This window comes from Schistocerca nitens, chromosome 2 (genome assembly GCF_023898315.1).
Source record: "Schistocerca nitens isolate TAMUIC-IGC-003100 chromosome 2, iqSchNite1.1, whole genome shotgun sequence".
Classification (NCBI taxonomy): domain Eukaryota; kingdom Metazoa; phylum Arthropoda; class Insecta; order Orthoptera; family Acrididae; genus Schistocerca; species Schistocerca nitens.
Genome location: NC_064615.1, coordinates 939,311,268 through 939,329,615, shown reverse-complemented (window position 1 = coordinate 939,329,615; position 18,348 = coordinate 939,311,268). Strand labels below are relative to the sequence as shown.

Here is an 18,348-nt window from a genome sequence, read left to right as displayed (position 1 = left end):
TTTTTTCCTTTATTGTATTTCAATTCCCCATCGGGGCGGGCTGGCAGCAGCATAGGCGCTGCTCTTCAGCCGAAAGACATAGAACAAAACAATAGAAGACATTTAAAAAACAGCAAAGGAGAGAATAAGGTGAACATAGATATAAAAAAGGGGAACATAATGGAAGACAATAGACAAAAAACGGGGTGACTGTAAAATGGAGATAAAAAAAACTGTTTAAAAGTAGCACACACAAAAAGCCACACACTGCGACGGTTAAAAGAACACAAGGCACAGTATGACTAGAGCATAAAGGTAGCGACGGATGGCATAGCACATAACGTAACACTGACGGCGAACCTCAAGGCAGGACACAATTAAAAGCACACCTCTTGTGACGCACACGAGAAACAGCACTAAACAACACTGATGTGGCACACTGATGAAGAGCAATACAGAGGATCTGCCAGGCGCTAGGAGATGAGGGAGACCTGAAGGAGGGGAAGAGATAGGGAAGGTGAGCGGGGGGCGTGCGGAAGAGGGCCAGGTAGGGAGGGATGTGGGAAGGAGAGAGGCAAGTATGGGGTGCAGGGTCTCAGGGGAGGGGGGGACGGAGGAAAATCCGCTCTGGGAGAAGGAGGAAAGAGGAAAAGGGGGCCCTGGGGAGAGGGGGGGGGGAACAAGGCCAGGTTATAGTTGGAAGGAAGGGTAGATTTCACGGCGAAGTTCGTCATCCGGGAGGGGGAGGTGTTGGAAATTGCCCTGATGAAGGAGATGGAGGGTGTGGAGGTGGAGAGAGGGAGAGATACAGTGATAGAGGCGCGGCAACGGGCGGGGGGTGGAGAGGAAGGAGGAAACCAGAGGGTGGGGGGGATCAAGCCTGCGAACAACGTAAAGGATGCGGAGATGTTGGACGAACAGGAGGAGGTGGGGGAAGGGGATCAGTTCATACAGGAGCCGTGTGGGGGAAGGAAGGCGGATACGGAAGGCAAGGCGGAGCGCATGGCGTTCAAGGATTTGGAGGGCCTTGTAAAAGCGGGTGGGGGCGGAGATCCAGGCAACGCTGGCATAACAGAGGATAGGACGGATGAGGGATTTGTAGGTGTGAAGGATGGTAGAAGGATGCAATACCCATGTCCGGCCAGACAGGAGTTTCAGAAGGCGGAGGCGGGAATGGGCTTTCTGCTGGATGGTCAGGAGATGAGGGGTCCAGGTGAGGTGTCGGTCAAGGGTGAGGCCAAGGTATTTCAGGGTGGGGGTGAGTCGGATAGGACGACCATAAAGGGTGAGGTAGAAATCATGGAGGCGAAAGGAGCGAGTGGTGCGGCCTATGATGATTGCCTGGGTTTTGGAGGGGTTGAGACGGAGGAACCACTGGTTACACCAAGTGGTGAACTGGTTAAGGTGGGTTTGGAGGGTACGTTGAGACCGTTGAAGGGTAGGATAGAGAGCCAGGAAGGCGGCGTCATCGGCATACTGGAGACGGTGGATTGGTGGGGGTGGCTTGGGCATATCAGCTGTATACAAGAGATAAAGGAGAGGGGAGAGGACAGAACCTTGGGGGACGCCAGCCGTGGGATAAAAGATACGGGAGTTGGTGTTGTGGAGGGTGACATAGGACACTTACTGCGTAAGAATCATTCTCATTTAAAGAGAGGATTACGCGACCATAGAACGAGTATACACTGAGGTGTATAGGACACCTCATACGTCGTGTCGGAACTCCTTTTGCCAGGCATAGTGCAGCAACTCGACGTTGCATGGACTCAATAAGTCGTTGGCAGTCCCCTGCATAACTATACAGGGTGTTCCATTGATAGCGACCGGGCCAAATATCTCAGGAAATAAGCATCGAACGAAACTCGTCTAGCTTGAAGGGGAAAAGCAGATGGCGCTATGGTTGGCCCGCTAGATGGCTGTGCCATAGGTCAGACGGATATCAACTGCGTTTTTTTTTTTTTTGTTAAATAGGAACCTCCACTTTCATTACATATTCGTGTAGCACGTGAAGAAATATGAATGTTTTCGTTGGACCACTTTTTTCGCTTTGTGATAGATGGTGCTGTAATAGTCACAAAAGTACGTGGTATCACGTAACATTCCGCCAGTGCGGACGGTAATTGCTTCGTGATACATTACCCGTGTTAAAATGGACCGTTTACAAATTGCGGAGCCGGCCGGAGTGGCCGAGCTGTTAAAGGCGCTACAGTATGGAACCGCACGACCGCTACGGTCGCAGGTTCGAATCCTGCCTCGGGCATGAATGTGTGTGATGTCCTTAGGTTAGTTAGGTTTAAGTAGTTCTAAGTTCTAGGGGACTTATGACCACAGCAGTTGAATCCCATAGTGCTCAGAGCCATTTGAACCATTTTGAACAAATTGCGGAAAAGGTCGATATCGTGTTGATGTATGGCTATTGTGATCAAAAAGCCCAACGGGTGTGTGCTGTGTATGCTGGTCGGTATCCTGGACGACATCATCCAAGTGTCCGGACCATTCGCCGGATAATTACGTTATTAAGGAAACAGGAAGTGTTCAGCCACATGTGAAACGTCAACCAAGACCTGCAACAGATGATGATGCCCAAGTAGGTGTTTTAGCTGCTGTCGCGGCTAATCCGCACATCAGTAACAGACAAATTCCGCGAGAATCGGGAATCTCAAATGTCGGTGTTGACAATGCTACATCAACATCGATTGCACCAGTACTATATATTTCTGGCGACGACTTTGAACGTCGTGTACAGTTCTGCCACTGGGCACAAGAGAAATTACGGGACGATGACAGATTTTTTGCACGTGTCCTATATAGCGACGAAGCGTCATTCAGCGACAGCGGTAACGTAAACCGGCATAATATGCACTATTGGGCAACGGAAAATACACGATGGCTGCGACAAGTGGAACATCAGCGACCTTGGCGGGTTAATTTGTGGTGCGGCATTACGGGAGCAAGGATAATTGCTCCCATTTTATCGATGGCAATCTAAATGGTGCGATGTATGCTGATTTCCTATATAATGTTCTACTAATGTTACTACAAGATGTTTCACAGCATGACAGTATGGCGATGTACTTCCAACATGATGGCTGTCCGGCACATAGCTCGCGTGCGGTTGAAGCTCTATTGAATAGCATATTTCGTGACAGGTCCATTGGTCGTCGAAGCCCCATACCATGGCCCGTACGTTCACCAGATCTTACGTCCTCGGATTTCTTTCTGCGAAGAAAGTTGAAAGATATTTGCTATCGTGATCCACCGACAACGCCTGACAACATGCGTCAGCTCATTGTCAATGCATGTGCGAACATTATGGAAGGCGACCTACTCGCTGTTGAGAGGAATGTCGTCACACGTATTGCCAAATGCATTGAGGTTGACGGACATCATTTTGAGCACTTATTGCATTAATGTGCTCTTTATACGTAATCACGCTGTAACAGCATGCGTTCTCAAAAATAAGTTCACAAAGGTACATGTATCACATTGGATCAACCGAAATAAAATGTTCAAACGTACCTACGTTCTGTATTTTAATTTTAAAAAGTACCTGTTACCATCTGTTCGTCTAAAATGTGAGCCATGTGTTTGTGACCATTACAGCCCCATCTATCACAAAGCGAAAAAGTGCTCCAACTAAAACATTAATATTTCTTTACGTACTACACGAATATGTAATAAAAAATGAAATGGGGGTTCCTATTTTAAAAAAACGCAGTTGATATCCGTTTGACCTATGGCAGCGCCATCTAGCGGGCCAACCATAGTGCTATCTGGTTTCCCCTTCAAGCTAGACAAGTTTCGTTCATTGTAATTTTTTCGTTTGACGCTTATTTCGTGAGATATTTGGCCCGGTCACGATCAAAGGACCACCCTGTGGATCCAAGCTGCCTTTATAGCCGTCCGTAATTGCGAAAGTGTTGCCGGTACAGGATTTTGTGTACAAACTGACCTCTCTATTTCGTCCCATAAATGTTCAATGGGATTGATATCTAGCGATCTGGGTGGCCACTCTCAAAACAGTTTACATTTCGAATTTAGTTTAAGTGTTTGATAGAGGTCTTTTTTATTATTGTTATTTCGGAAATGGTAGTTACTTCGCTCATCCACATAGTTAAACACAGACATAGCTATTACTCCGTTGTCGTATTCGTTAGAATGTGTGTGAAACCTGAACTTGTTGTTGATATACACAAGCGCCCTAAATTTCTTAATCTGTATTTTATAGTCAGTAAATGCTCCTTTGATCGTTTCCTTCTGCGTATCTGAGTCAGCACATTCCTCGCACCAGATGTGGTGCAAATATTGTTATAAGTTCCAGATTTATTATCGTCACTAGGAGAACGCCCACCGGCACAGGTTTAAATATTGCATTACGTCATACTACGTACAGATGTGAATTTGAGTACCTGAGTACAGGAAGGCCCAGTACAGACAGAACGAAATCGTAAACAGTCGAGTCCGCATGTATGTATATTACATTATTGCTATCGTAAAGCACTCCGTCTTCAGGCCACAAGTGGCCCATCGGGACCATCCGACCGCCTTGTCATCCTCAGTGGAGGATGCGGATAGGAGGGGCGTGGGGTAAGCACACCACTCTCCCAGTCGTTGTGATGGTATTCTTTGACTGGAGCCGCTACTATTCGGTCGAGTAGCTCCTCAATTTGCATCACGAGGCTGAGTACACGCCGAAAAACGGCAACAGCGCATGGCGGCCGGGATGGTCACCCATCCAAGCGCCAGCCACGCCCGACAGCGCTTAACTTCGGTGATCTGACGGGAACCGGTGTATCCACTGCGGCAAGGTCGTTGCCATTGCTATCACAGCAAGACAAATATTAATATTATGGTTCCTATGGTAGGCAGTGCAATCAGATTACTGTAAAATAAATATGAACTACGTAGATTTAATTGTAAATTATTGGTTTTCAGTACACAAATCTTAAGAACAGAACTGTGCCGTTATCAACGTCAACCATCGCTTAAACTTACCCTCTGAGGGAGGCGACTGCATAGCATCATGTCTCTGCTGCACGATTCCGAAGCCGTCCACCCCTGAACGATTGCGTTTCGGTGGCCAGCAGCAGAACTCGACGGGAACAGAAGAGTGCTCCTGGTGTTCAGTTTTGGCCACTGAGTGAAGAGAATGTATTCGTCGGGGTACACAGCAGTAGCGCTGTGGTGGAATCTTCACCGTGCTTTTGGTCAGTATTAGTGGACAATTGGCCGAAGTAAAAGAGTGACTGTGTTTTGGAACGGGATGCGGAATAGGAATTGCGGGGTTTGTGGGATTCCCGCATTTACATGTGGCATAGGAAACTGAATAAACGCAAGGCTAACTGTATTTGATGGCTTACTAATCTTGTGCGACTGAACTTGAGGGAAGGGGTCAGTCTCAATGCGTGCTATTCGCGGACGTTTACTTCTTGTCATTTTCTTATAACTGTTTTAGTTTAAGGAGTTGCATTTATGTATGTTAAATTTTGACCACACAGAGCTCTGAGAGGGAGTTAGGAATTGCTTGTAGTTGTGTGGCTTGACACCATACGCTAAATTCTTGACCAATTTTTATTGGCAAGTTACCTGTTAAAAATTGTGGGTGGCTTATGGGCGTTTCGTGATTTTCCTGTGAGTCGACATACATCAGGTTATTTTTTCTTCGTTTATGGGAGACAGTCCCTTGCTTTCTTGACTATGCTAAGTCTCACCTGAACTAGTCTGGTGTCACTAGTCGTGCCCCTTACTTGAATTCTTGTGACTAGTTGTCAGTATGGTGAAGGACTAAGTGTGTTTGTTGGACGACCACGTCCGGGAGTTGCTACATCAACTAAACGTGAAAGAAATGTTCACTGTTCTAAATGGTTCTACTGTAGTGCATTTATTTAAGTTTCAGGGGAAGCTAGTGAATGTAAAGTTTCTGCAAACGTATAATTAGCCAAGTGTGGTAGAAAGAGAGAGAGAGAGAGAAAGAGTGATAAGCAGCGAGGGAGAGGGAGAGGGAGAGGGAGAGGGAGAGGGAGAGGGAGAGGGAGAGGGAGAGGGAGAGGGAGAGGGAGAGGGAGAGGGAGAGGGAGAGGGAGAGGGAGAGGGAGAGGGAGAGGGAGAGGGAGAGGGAGAGGGAGGGAAAAACAATTGACTTGTTATTGGAACTTCACGTAATTTGTAATTTCTGTTTGATAAATGTCTAGGTAAGTGAAACAGTTTACATGGTAGTTGCTGAAACATTACTGGAGTTATAATCATCTGTGTTTGGCTTGCTCTATTGTTTTAATTATGCTAAATAAGCTTGGTAATTTCTGAATGAAAATTAACTTAGGGCAGCAAGTAAGGTGTTCAAACGTTCTTAGAATGTGCTAATGGTCGGATTTCAATAAATATTTTTAGTGTTGTCTAAATTTTGGTCTATACCCTCTAACCCCAACACCATACACACCCACAGGCATTCTATCCTAGCTACAAGAATGTTACACGTAATTCTAACGTCCATAGAGGAAACGAATCTATCCAAAGTCTGTAATACCAACTATGACGCCCGAGAGCATAGACTACTTTTATCGACTGGATTTGTAGCCAGCGAGGATGCAGCGCATTATCCTGGATGGAGAGTCATCGACAGGTGCTTAGGGAAGTGTTGGGACGCTTTTTGTTGACGTTAAGAAGGCGCGCTGGAATATAATGCCTCCGATTTTGTATGTGAAATTTCTTAAAGTTTTTTAAATAAAACGATCTCTGTTAACATTGTACATCTTCACTGTTCATTTCTGCATATTTACTTCCCTACATATTTGTTTTTCAATAACGACGAACACACATCTCACAACGAGAGACCTGTTTGTTGATACCGTCACTGTAGAATGACTTTGTTGACGAAGCCACAAATGGTTCTAATGGCTCTGAGTACTATGGGACTTAACTGCTGACGCCATCAGTCCCCTAGAACGTAGAACTACTTAAACCTAACTAACCTAAGGACATCACACACATCCATGCCCGAGGCAGGATTCGAACCTGCGACCTTAGCGGTCGCGCGGTTCCAGACTGTAGCGCCTAGAACCGCTCGGCCACTCTAGCCGGCGACGAAGCCACAACCTCACCTCTGTTTGCACCGCTGCATCACTTTCGAATTGATTTCCTCGAAGGTGCTCTTTACGTTTTGGAAACAGATGAAAATCGGATGGGGCTAAATCGGGACTGCATACAGGGCATTCGACGGCCGTGAAACAAAGTCGCCGAATTATTGCAGATGTCGCAACGTTCGTGTGTAGTCTGGTATTGTCACGTTGAAGGATAGGGTGCTCCTTGTGTGGAAGAACTCCTTGAATTCGTGCTTACAGAAACTCGATTACAGCACGTTGTTTCTCACTCACCGACACGGTTACGTAACACACCGCCATGTTACACAGTACAATTTGGAGCCATCTAGTGGTGGAGGGTTGCAAACGTACAGAAATGAAGAATAAAGAAGTAGCATGCTAACAACGTATGTTTATTTAAAAAGTTTTAAGAGATTTGACATAATAAATTCGGAGGCAGTACTTTGCAGCACGTCCTCGTACAAAATAATGACCTGACACAAAATATTAATAGTCCCGTCAAAACTTTTGCGGATGGAGCAGTTATTTGCAGCGGAATACTGTCTGAAAAAAGCTGCACAAATGTGCAGTCAGGCCTTCATAAGGTTCCAAAGTGATGCAAAGGTTGCTAACTTGCTTTAAATGTTCTCAAATGTAAAATTGTGTACTTCACGAAACTCAGAAAAGCTGTAGCCTATGGCTACAAGATTGCTGAGTCACAACTGGAATCAGTCATCTCTTAGAAACATCTGAGTGTAACAATTTGTTGAGATATGAAATGGGCTGATGACATAGGCGCAGTCCTAGGTAAAGCACCTGGCACACTTCCGTACCTTGACAGCATGTTGGAAAATTCATCCAGTCTATAAAGGAGGCTGCATGTAAATCACCTGTAGGCTCTGTCTTAGAGTAATGCTTACGTGTTTAGAACCCATTCTAAATGGGTGGTCACGGATGGTCACGGATTTGTTTCAAAGCTCCGTAGACTGACAGGGAAAAGTGTTAAAGATAGGCACATAATTATTTCACGAAAGCCTACTTGCGAAACGTTTGGAACGGGAAGAAACCCTAGCCTCTACATCTATACTCTGCAAGCAATGTTTTGAAATATGGCACAGGTTACTTTGGGTAACCCCCTTTTTCCTGATCCAGTGGTCTGCGGTTTGCGAAAAGAACGTTTGGGCTCGGAGCTCCCTGATTTTACCTTCATGATGTTTTCGCGAGATATACGTTGAAGGAAGCAATATTTTCATTGACTTCTAGGAACGTACGCTCTCGGAAATTTAGCAGTGACGCAGAATGACTCCCTTGCAACGTGTGCCACTAGAAATGGCTCAGCATCTCCGTGACAATTCCGTCTTTACTAAATTAACCTGTAACAAAATGTGCTGCCCTTCTTTGGAGCTTCTCTATTTCCTCTTTCTTTGGGAAGGATCCCAGACTGACGAATATTCAAGTACTGCTCAAAGCGAATGTTTTATAAGCTGCTTCCTGTGTTGATTGAGTACATTTCCTGAGGATTCTTGTATTGAATTCGCCTGGCATCTGCCATACCCGAAATTAATTTTACGTGGTAGTTCCGCTTAAAGTCGCTTCGTAGGTACACCTCTAGGTATTTTATGGATCTACATCTACATCTACATCTACATTTATACTCCGCAAGCCATCCAACGGTGTGTGGCAGAGGGCACTTTACGTGCCACTGTCATTACCTCCCTTTTCTGTTCCAGTCGCGTATGGTTCGCGGGAAGAACGACTGTCTGAAAGCCTCCGTGCGCGCTCTAATCTCTCTAATTTTACATTCGTGATCTCCTCGGGAGGTATAAGTAGGGGGAAGCAATATATTCGATACCTCATCCAGAAACGCACCCTCTCGAAACCTGGCGAGCAAGCCACACCGCGATGCAGAGCGCCTCTCTTGCAGAGTCTGCCACTTGAGTTTATTAAACATCTCCGTAACGCAATCACGCTTACCAAATAACCCTGTGACGAAACGCGCCGCTCTTCTTTGGATCTTCTCTACATCCCCCGTCAACCCGATCTGGTACGGTTCCCACACTGATGAGCAATACTCAAGTATAGGTCGAACGAGTGTTTTGTAAGCCACCTCCTTTGTTGATGGACTACATTTTCTAAGCACTCTCCCAATGAATCTCAACCTGGTACCCGCCTTACCAACAATTAATTTTATATGATCATTCCACTTCAAATCGTTCCGCACGCATACTCCCAGATATTTTACAGAAGTAACTGCTACCAGTGTTTGTTCCGCTATCATATAATCATACAATAAAGGATCCTTCTTTCTATGTATTCGCAGCACATTACATTTGTCTATGTTAAGGGACAGTTGCCACTCCCTGCACCAAGTGCCTATCCGCTGCAGATGTTCCTGCATTTCGCTACAATTTTCTCACGCTGCAACTTCTCTGTATACTACAGCATAATCCGCGAAAAGCCGCATGGAACTTCCGACACTATCTACTAGGTCATTTATATATATTGTGAAAAGCAATGGTCCCATAACACTCCCCTGTGGCACGCCAGAGGTTACTTTAACGTCTGTAGACGTCTCTCCATTGATAACAACATGCTGTGTTCTGTTTGCTAAGAACTCTTCAATCCAGCCACACAGCTGGTCTGATATTCCGTAGGCTCTTACTTTGTTTATCAGGCGACAGTGCGGAACTGTATCGAACGCCTTCCGGAAGTCAAGAAAAATAGCATCTACCTGGGAGCCGGTATCTAATATTTTCTGGGTCTCGTGTAGTTGCGTCCAGTGAGGGTTCTGTAAGTGTGTAATGATACAGTAAAGGGCCTTTCTGTTTTTCTATTCGTAACACATTACATTTGGAACAATGCCACGTACCCCACTACCACGAACTTCTCAGTAGTTTGCAGAATATACAGGATAAAGAAAAATTCGCGCACTCGGGCTTCGCAGCGTGGGTTGTCATAAACCAGCAATACGAAAATGTCTCTCACAGAATTTCGTCCTGTGAATATCTCCGGCAGTAAATGGGCGTTGGAGATTGGCAATCTGGCAACACAGTAATCACATGTATGGTAACTGCCGCCTTGAGAAAACAGGAGTAGTGCTGTGCAGTTGGTGCAGTGGACAGCGTTTTGAGTTAGCATGCAGGAGGATGTCGCTATCTGTTCTTCCACATGTGTCGGCGGAACAGAATACATGTTCTCCTTCAAGTCCCCCAAGAGAAGAAATCCAGGGGATTTAGGTCAGATGAACGTGGAGGCCATATAACTGGACCTCCACATCAGAGCCGTTTCCCTGGAAATGTTCTATCTTAATACCATAGCACATTAATTTCGAAGTGTGGAGGCGCACCATCATATTTCAACCATAACATCTGCCGAAAATGAAGTGGAACATCTTCCAGTACGTTAGGTGAATAGTTTGAGGGGAATGCATGATACGTTCGTGCAGTCAACAGGTCAGGCAACACGTGGGGATCCAAAATCCCGTCTCCCAGTATTCCTGCCCGGACGTTGATGCCAATGCGAACTCGATATCCACGACCGCGGATGATGCGCGGGTTACGTTACACCAATGGTGAAGACACTCTCACGAGCAACCACTGCTTCATCCGACCGTAACACAGTGTTTATAAAGTCCTCGTTGGCTTCCTGTTGTTGTTAGAACCATTCACAGAACTGCATCTGCAGACGGATACAAGAGTTGTATTAAAGTATGTTAGGGGCGCAGCCCATTATGCTCATGCAGCACATCAGTTGCTAGACACGCAGCTGCCTTGCTATGCTACCTGTATTCCGCTGGGACTCTTGGTGTATGACCTCCGGAATAGCTTCCTTACTAGCTGGATTACGGCGAGTCCGTGGACGACCTCTGTCACGTGATGATGGAAGGAGAGAACCTGTCTCTAGAAGACGAAGCTCCTGACGACGAGACACATTTTTCTGAACATATATTTAAGCGACGACTAAAAAATTTGTACCAAGGCCGGGAATCGAATCCGGGTCTCCTGCTTACTAGTCAGGTGCATTAGTCACTACACTAACAAGGGGAGGCCGCCAATTGTGAAATGCAGATTCGATTCATACTGCGCATAACAAAAGCTCATGGCCAGAGGTGTAATGTGGCAAAGCACCAAGATGCACTTCTCAGCCGTTGTCGAGAAAATCGACAGTTAAAAGAAACCGTTGCGGTGAAATACTCTCTACGATTAATAATTTACTTCAGCGTCGTGGCGCAGCGGTAAGCGCTCGGGTTCGTAGTCCGAAGGTCGCCGGATCGAATCTCGCGCCATGCAACCTGTTTTTTTAGTATTTGTTTTTTGTAATTCAAATTATATATATATATATATATATATATATATATATATATTTGAATTACAAAAAACTAATAATAAAAAAAAATTGCATGGCGCGAGATTCGATCCGGCGACCTTCGGATTACCAACCCGAGCGCTTACCGCTGCGCCACGAGGCTGTAGAAAATTATTTATCGTAGAGAGTATTTCAACGGAACGGTTTCTTTTAACTGTAGATTTTCTCGACAACAGCTGAGAAGTGCATCTTGGTGCTTTGCCACATTACACCTCTGGCCATGATCTTTTATTATGCGCAGTATGAATCGAATCTGAATTTCACAATTGGCGGCCTCCCCTTGTAAGCCACCTTCGCACAGCGGTTCACACAACTGCACGGATTATCCTCGCAAGCCTCGATACAAATTCTTACTGCCATACCGGTCTACTTTAAATTCCCCTTCACACACATTTTTATCTGAATGACGTCGATCATGGTATCTAGCAGCATATACACGAGCACCAATACCAGCAATGTCCCACACATCTAACGCCAACTACCATTCCGCGTTCAAAGTCTGTTAATTCGTCATGCGGCCATAATCACGTCGTAAAGCCTTCCATCGTTTATGTGTGTCACACGTCTGCCACAATGTTTTAGAATAGCACAAGAAGAAAATACGATATGTGTAGAAACGTACTTGGAGTTTGTCATGGGCGCCCTGCTCCGCTAGCAACTAGTGCCTGTGTGGTGAAAAGCGCGTACAGTACAAACACGTCATTAGTGTCAGCCAGCTTTAGTCCTGCATGATTCATCTTGACACTGCTAGTTTTGAAGTGTTCGTTTTGGAATTGCCTAGAGGTAATGGACGTGATGTTTCCACATTCATGTCGATAATAATAATAATAATAATAATAATAACGCATAAAGATACTTAGTATGTAGCATGCGCTTATTAGACTCAGTGTTGAAATTAATAATTAGTGGTTCCATGGTGATAGTACATACAAATGGTAACCGAAAATATGGCTCTGAGCACTATGGAACTTAACATCTGAGGTCATCAGTCCCCTAGAACTACTTAAACCTAAGTAACCTAAGGACATCACAAACATCCATGCCCGAGGCAGGATTCGAACCTGCGACCGTAGCACGGTAACGGAGTTTGGAAATTATTTGCAAAGCACTTTGCTAGCACCACTTGTGACGTAAGGCCCTAACGTTATGTAGGGGACCTGAACGTGGCAACAATAACATACTGGCGTCCTAAACCAAAACAACAAACGAAAATTTTGCAACTTGCGTTTATTTTGCCACGAAACAGTGTAACAGGTGATAGTAAAGGAGAAGCAGTTTAAAGAATGCAGAACACAAAAAACTGCTATATGCTTAAAGATAGACAAAAATGTTCTCCGTTTTCTGCAAGTTAACGGATTTGCGCACTCAGTTTCTGACAACTAGTTAAGTGCTCGGTATGGCGTGCACAGGCCAGACAACGACGGGGCATGTTGTAAATGATGTCATCTATCTCATGTTGAGGCAACAACATCTACTCTTCCTGCAGAGCTGCTCGCAAGTCTTGGAGAGTCTCCTAGTGTATTCCAGACGTGCTCTATGAGACTCACATCGAGAGAGCGACCAGGCCACGCCATGCGTGCAACATTTTCCGTTTTCAAAAAACATATACCAACCGTTCTCTATGAGGTGGAGCATTATCGTCCACACCACCTCGCAACAACCGCACAAGAAGTCCGAAAATCTCCTCACGATATGTGACAGCAATTAACCCTTGCCGTTTCACCGATATAATTTCATGAGGAAGTGTTAGAGTGGTCCACATAATCCCTGCCCACACCATGAAGGATACTCCTCATATCTGTCTCTTCCCGCAATGCTTAGATCCCGAAACCGTATTCCACGTTCCTTCCAGATGCGAATTTTTGGAAAATCACTCTCCAGACCAAATCGGGACTCATCTATGAAAAGAAAATCGGCTCACTATTCGACGACCAGGTGGTATGTTGATGACTCCAGTCTAAACATTCCCTTCTGCGAAGACGCATCAGAGGTACACATACAGCAAGTCTCCGACAGTAACGGTCGCCCTGCCGAAGCCTTCTGTCACCGTTTGTCTCGATACAACACGTCCAGGGGTGCTGCGAGGTCAAATACCAGTTGCCGTGCAGTACTAAGGCGGTACGAAATAACACTCCTCTCTTTCTGATATCACACATGGTCGGTCCTGCCCTGGTCTTCAGGATACTGTTTCTCTCTACGAATTGTGGCCACCTGAGAAACTACAGAACGATTCACATTAAACCATCGGGTCACATTAGACTGCGACTGTCCAGCTTCCATTCTTCTTATGGCCCTCCATCGCAGAGAGTCTTTAGGCACCTTCTTTATGCCATACTGCCCCGTCTGTGGCTGTATATACAGCGACTTTGGATGTGGGACTACCCGGCACACACTAACACGTCTGATAAGTGCCCAGACGTTGTCGTTGGCTTGGTTGTCCGTTGATCAGAATGTCAGTCACGATTGTACGGACATCTGTTGACAGTTTGTATGACTAATTATGAATTAGACACGAGACGGGGAACTAGTGGTTTGTTGTCTGTCACTAGTATAGGCATACGTAACACTAATGTAGATATAACTACTTTGAGCTCACTTTGTATCTCATCCTGTTGGGTTTGTTTACGTACACGTAGATGTTGCCAACCTAAGGAATTACATCTTGAAAACTAACGTCTATTCATTTCTGTTATGTTTATATCTGTGTGTGTGTGTGTGTGTGTGTGTGTGTGTGTGTGTGTGTGTGTGTGTGTGTGTGTGTTTATTTTTTCTTCTGAGTTTTGGTTTAAATGTTTTGCAGGCAGGGTCATGGACTAGTGAGTGGAGAGGGGGTTGGGAGGTATTATTGTTATTATGATAACAGTCCTCTGTTGTAGTGTTAAATAGTTTTCAGCATATTCTTCGTTAGGTTGGCAACATGTACAGGATGAGGTACACAGTGAACTCAAAGTAGTTATGTCTATACCAGTGTTATGTCTACACTAGTGACAGAAGACTGAGAATGCATCAAAACAACAAGTGCAAACAAAATGCAAAGTGCGAAGAAAAATGTTCGAAACACAAAAAAAACAAACATTCTTATGTTTCGTAAATAGAGTGGTAATGGGACCTCCATGTGATCAGATGAGAGGAAACACCGATGCCAACTAAAAACAAGAAGAACCGTAAGTAATGACTTATTTACATAAAAATCGACCAGTTAACTGTATTATAATCTACGAATAACACGTATCAAAACAAAAGTGAATAACTGAATCGTTATAGATCCCACTGATGATGTCTTAAAGTGAAAAAAAGTCTGAGAAAATTGAGCATAGTACAGTAAGAGAAGGCGTTTTTGTTTACAAAACAAATACTTATGTGCTTGCTGCGGAGGATGGCCATGCAAAGAAACTTGTTGAGCCACTATTTCGATTTTCTTCCCTGTTCCATTCGTGTACTGAGTAAGAGAAAAAAAGACACTCTGCATGCCTCCGTATGCACATTGACCTCCCTTATGTTATTTTCATGAACCCTAAGCGAGATACAAGACAATGGTGGCAGAATAATGGTCGGAACGTGTTCTTTGAGTATAGGTGTTTCAAATTTGTTCAGTAGTGTTGGCGAGAACTACTTAGTCCTTCTTTCGAGTATTCTCGTCTAGGTGAGCGTTTTTCTTACAAATTCTGACAGGCTATAGCGATCTGTCTGTCATAGCAGTGCCTTCGAGAGATATTGCAATGCTTGTTTGATAAAGAATACGAGCCCTGGAACAACAAAACGGTCACACTAGCGTCTTGTATGTGATTTCATTTACAAAAAGATACAGTTTCGGTTCTCTCCCTAGACGAGCAGATGGGGTCCGACCGACCGCCCTGTCATCCTGTGGCAATAGCGTCACTGGATGCGGTGTGCGGTCGGCAAACCGCTCTCTAGGTTGTTGTCGGGTTTCAGTACTTTGGAACCGCTGTTACTGGATCAAATAGTTGCTCAGTTCACCTCACGATAATGAGTGCACCACGTACCAGTCCTCTCGCCAAGCAAATATCGCTCTCATTACCGAGAATCAAATCCGGATTCTCCTCACGGCTGTCAGTCGCCCTGGCCGCTCAGCTACGGAAGTTGACGATTCCATTTACACATGCATTGAATTTTTTCAGAATTCTTCCAACAAACCTAAATCGTTTGTTCGTCTCTACTAATACTGATTTTACGTGATCGTCCCATCATTTCTAAATATTAACCCTAAATACTTACGCGATTTTATATGCTCATGTTGTTCAAAAGTGACTTTGTAACTCAATGGTATCAGGTTCTTTCTCGTTGTTACAGGCTTATATTTCATTTATCTACGTTTAAAGAGGGCTGCCTATCGTTACACAGAGTGGAAATTTTATCCAAGTCTTTCTGCATTTCCTTACGATCATCCAACGCCGAGGCTTCCATGTAGACAACAGTCTCGCCAGTTGACAATATGGTGGTGCTGCTGATCCTGTCCGATAAATCGGTTATGTACGATGAGAACATTACGACCTATTACGTTTATCTGGAACACAGTTGATGACACTTTAGTTTCTGTGGACCATTCGCCGTCCAGTATAAAGTAATGGGTGCTATTACACCAATATTCCTGGAGGAAATCACATTTTTGTGAGGATTTTCAGTAACGTCATGTCTTCCTTACAAGGGAACCTCCCATCGCACCCCCCTCAGATTTAGTTATAAGTCGGCACAGTGGATAGGCCTTGAAAAAGTGAACACAGATCAATCGAGAAAACAGGAAGAAGTTGTGTGGAACCATGAAAAAAATAAGCAAAATGTACAAAATGAGTAGTCCATGTGCGACATAGGCAACATCAAGGAAATCGTGAGCTCAGGAGCCACGTGGTCCCGTGGTCTGCGTGGGCAGCTGCGATACGAGAGGTCCTTGGTTCAAATCCTCCCTCGAGTGAAAAATTTATTTTCTTTATTTTCGAAAAGTTATGATCTGTCCATTCGTTCATTGACGTCTCTGTTCACTGTAACAAATTTAGTGTCTGTGTTTTGCGACCGCACCGCAAAAGGGTCCGATTAGTAGACGAAAGGGCGTGCTCTCCAATGAGAACCGAAAACATTTGATCGCAAGGTCATAGGTCAACCGATTCTTCCACAGGAAAACACGTTTGATATATTCTATACGACACTGGTGACAGATAATAATTGTGTGAAAATAAAAAATTAAACTCTTCACTCAGGGGAAGACTTGAACCCAGAACCTTCTGTTCAACAGCTGCTCACGCTAACCACGGGACCACGGCGTTCGTGAGCTCGTACTTTCTTTGATGTTGCTTATCTTAAACATGGACTACTTAGTTTGTATATTTTGCTTATTTTTTTCATAGTTCCACACAACTTCTTCCTGTTTTCTCGATAGATCTGTGTTCAGTTTTTCAAGGCCTATCCACTGTGCCAACTTATAACTAAATCGGAGGGGGGTGCGATGGGGAGGTTCCCTTGTTAGTAGTCGACGAAATGGAACAGTTTCGAAAAACTTTAGGAAATCTATGAAGACAGAATCTATCTGCTCACCTGCGTATATACTGAGGTGACAGAAGTCATGCAGCAGCGATATGTACACATACAGATGGCTGTAGTATTGCGTACATAGGGTGTAAAGGAGCTGTGCGTTGGCAGAGCTGTCATTTGTTCTCAGATGATTCATGTGAAAGGCTTTACGATGTGATTATGGCCGCATGACGAATTAACAGACTTTAAACGCGGAATGGTAGTTGGAGCTAGATGTGTGGGATATTTCATTTCGGAAACCGTTTGTAAATTCTGTATTCCGAGATCCACAGCGTCAAGAGTGTACTGAGAATGCCAAATTTCAGGCGTTCCTCTCATCACGGACAACGCAGTGGCCGACGTTCGTCACTTACACGACAGAGATCAGCGGCGTTTGCGTATAGTTGTCAGTGCTAACAGACAAGAAACACTGTGTGAAATAACCTCATAAATCAATGTGGGACGTACGACGAACTTATCCGTTAACACAGTGAGGCGAAATTTGGTGTTAAAAGGCTATGGCAGTAGAAGGCCGACGCGAGCGCCTTTCGGTAACATCACGACATCGCCTGCAGTGCCTTTCCTGGGTTCGTGACCACACCGGTTGAACCGTAGACGATTGCAAAACTGTGGCCTGGTCAGATGATCACTAATTCAATAACAGTCTTAATCGCATTTATTATTGTTATAATACCGCCAACCGGTTTCAACCCGACGAAGGGGTCATCTTCTGGGCGTTTACACCATTGGTCGACTGTTGGTGGTGTCACTCCTGTCTACATAACGGCACCATCTGGCGGCTGCTACGTGGAACTAACAGACGCCATCCAAGTGGTCGTGCATGTGTGGTAGTGGCGTCTCGAGGTATTTGTTATGTACTTCTTGCTTGGTACACAACGAATATATTTTTAAAAAATGGCAAATAACTCTGAACAAATGGCTCTGAGCACTATGCGACTTAACTGCTGAGGTAATCAGTCCCCTAGAACTTAGAACTACTTAAACCTAACTAACCTAAGAACATCACACAACACCCAGTCATCACGAGGCAGAGAAAATCCCTGACCCCGCCGGGAATCGAACCCGGGAATCCGGGCGCGGGAAGCGAGAACGCTACCGCACGACCACGAGCTGCGGGCGGTTAGTTAGGTTTAAGTAGTTCTAATTCTAGGGGACCTAAGACAGATGTTAAGTCCCATAGCGCTCAGAGCCATTTCAACCATTTGATTGTTAAGTAAAGCGCCTACATACAGCTTCATCATTCTTGTTCTTCATCCCTCTCAATTGTATCTTTTCATTTCTTACTTTCTTCGTCATTTGAGCTTCTTTGAGTTTCCATCCCCTCTGGGTGCACACGCGTTCTCTTTTAGAGCACCATTAACCCCATCTGCCATTACATATTAAA

At 44.9% G+C, this 18,348-nt stretch overlaps 1 pseudogene; it reads right to left on the bottom strand.

The window, feature by feature from the left end:
* Positions 1–4,678: 4,678 nt before the first annotated feature.
* LOC126237949 (5S ribosomal RNA) lies at positions 4,679–4,796 on the bottom strand (annotated as a pseudogene).
* Between the last annotated feature and the right edge of the window lie 13,552 nt (positions 4,797–18,348).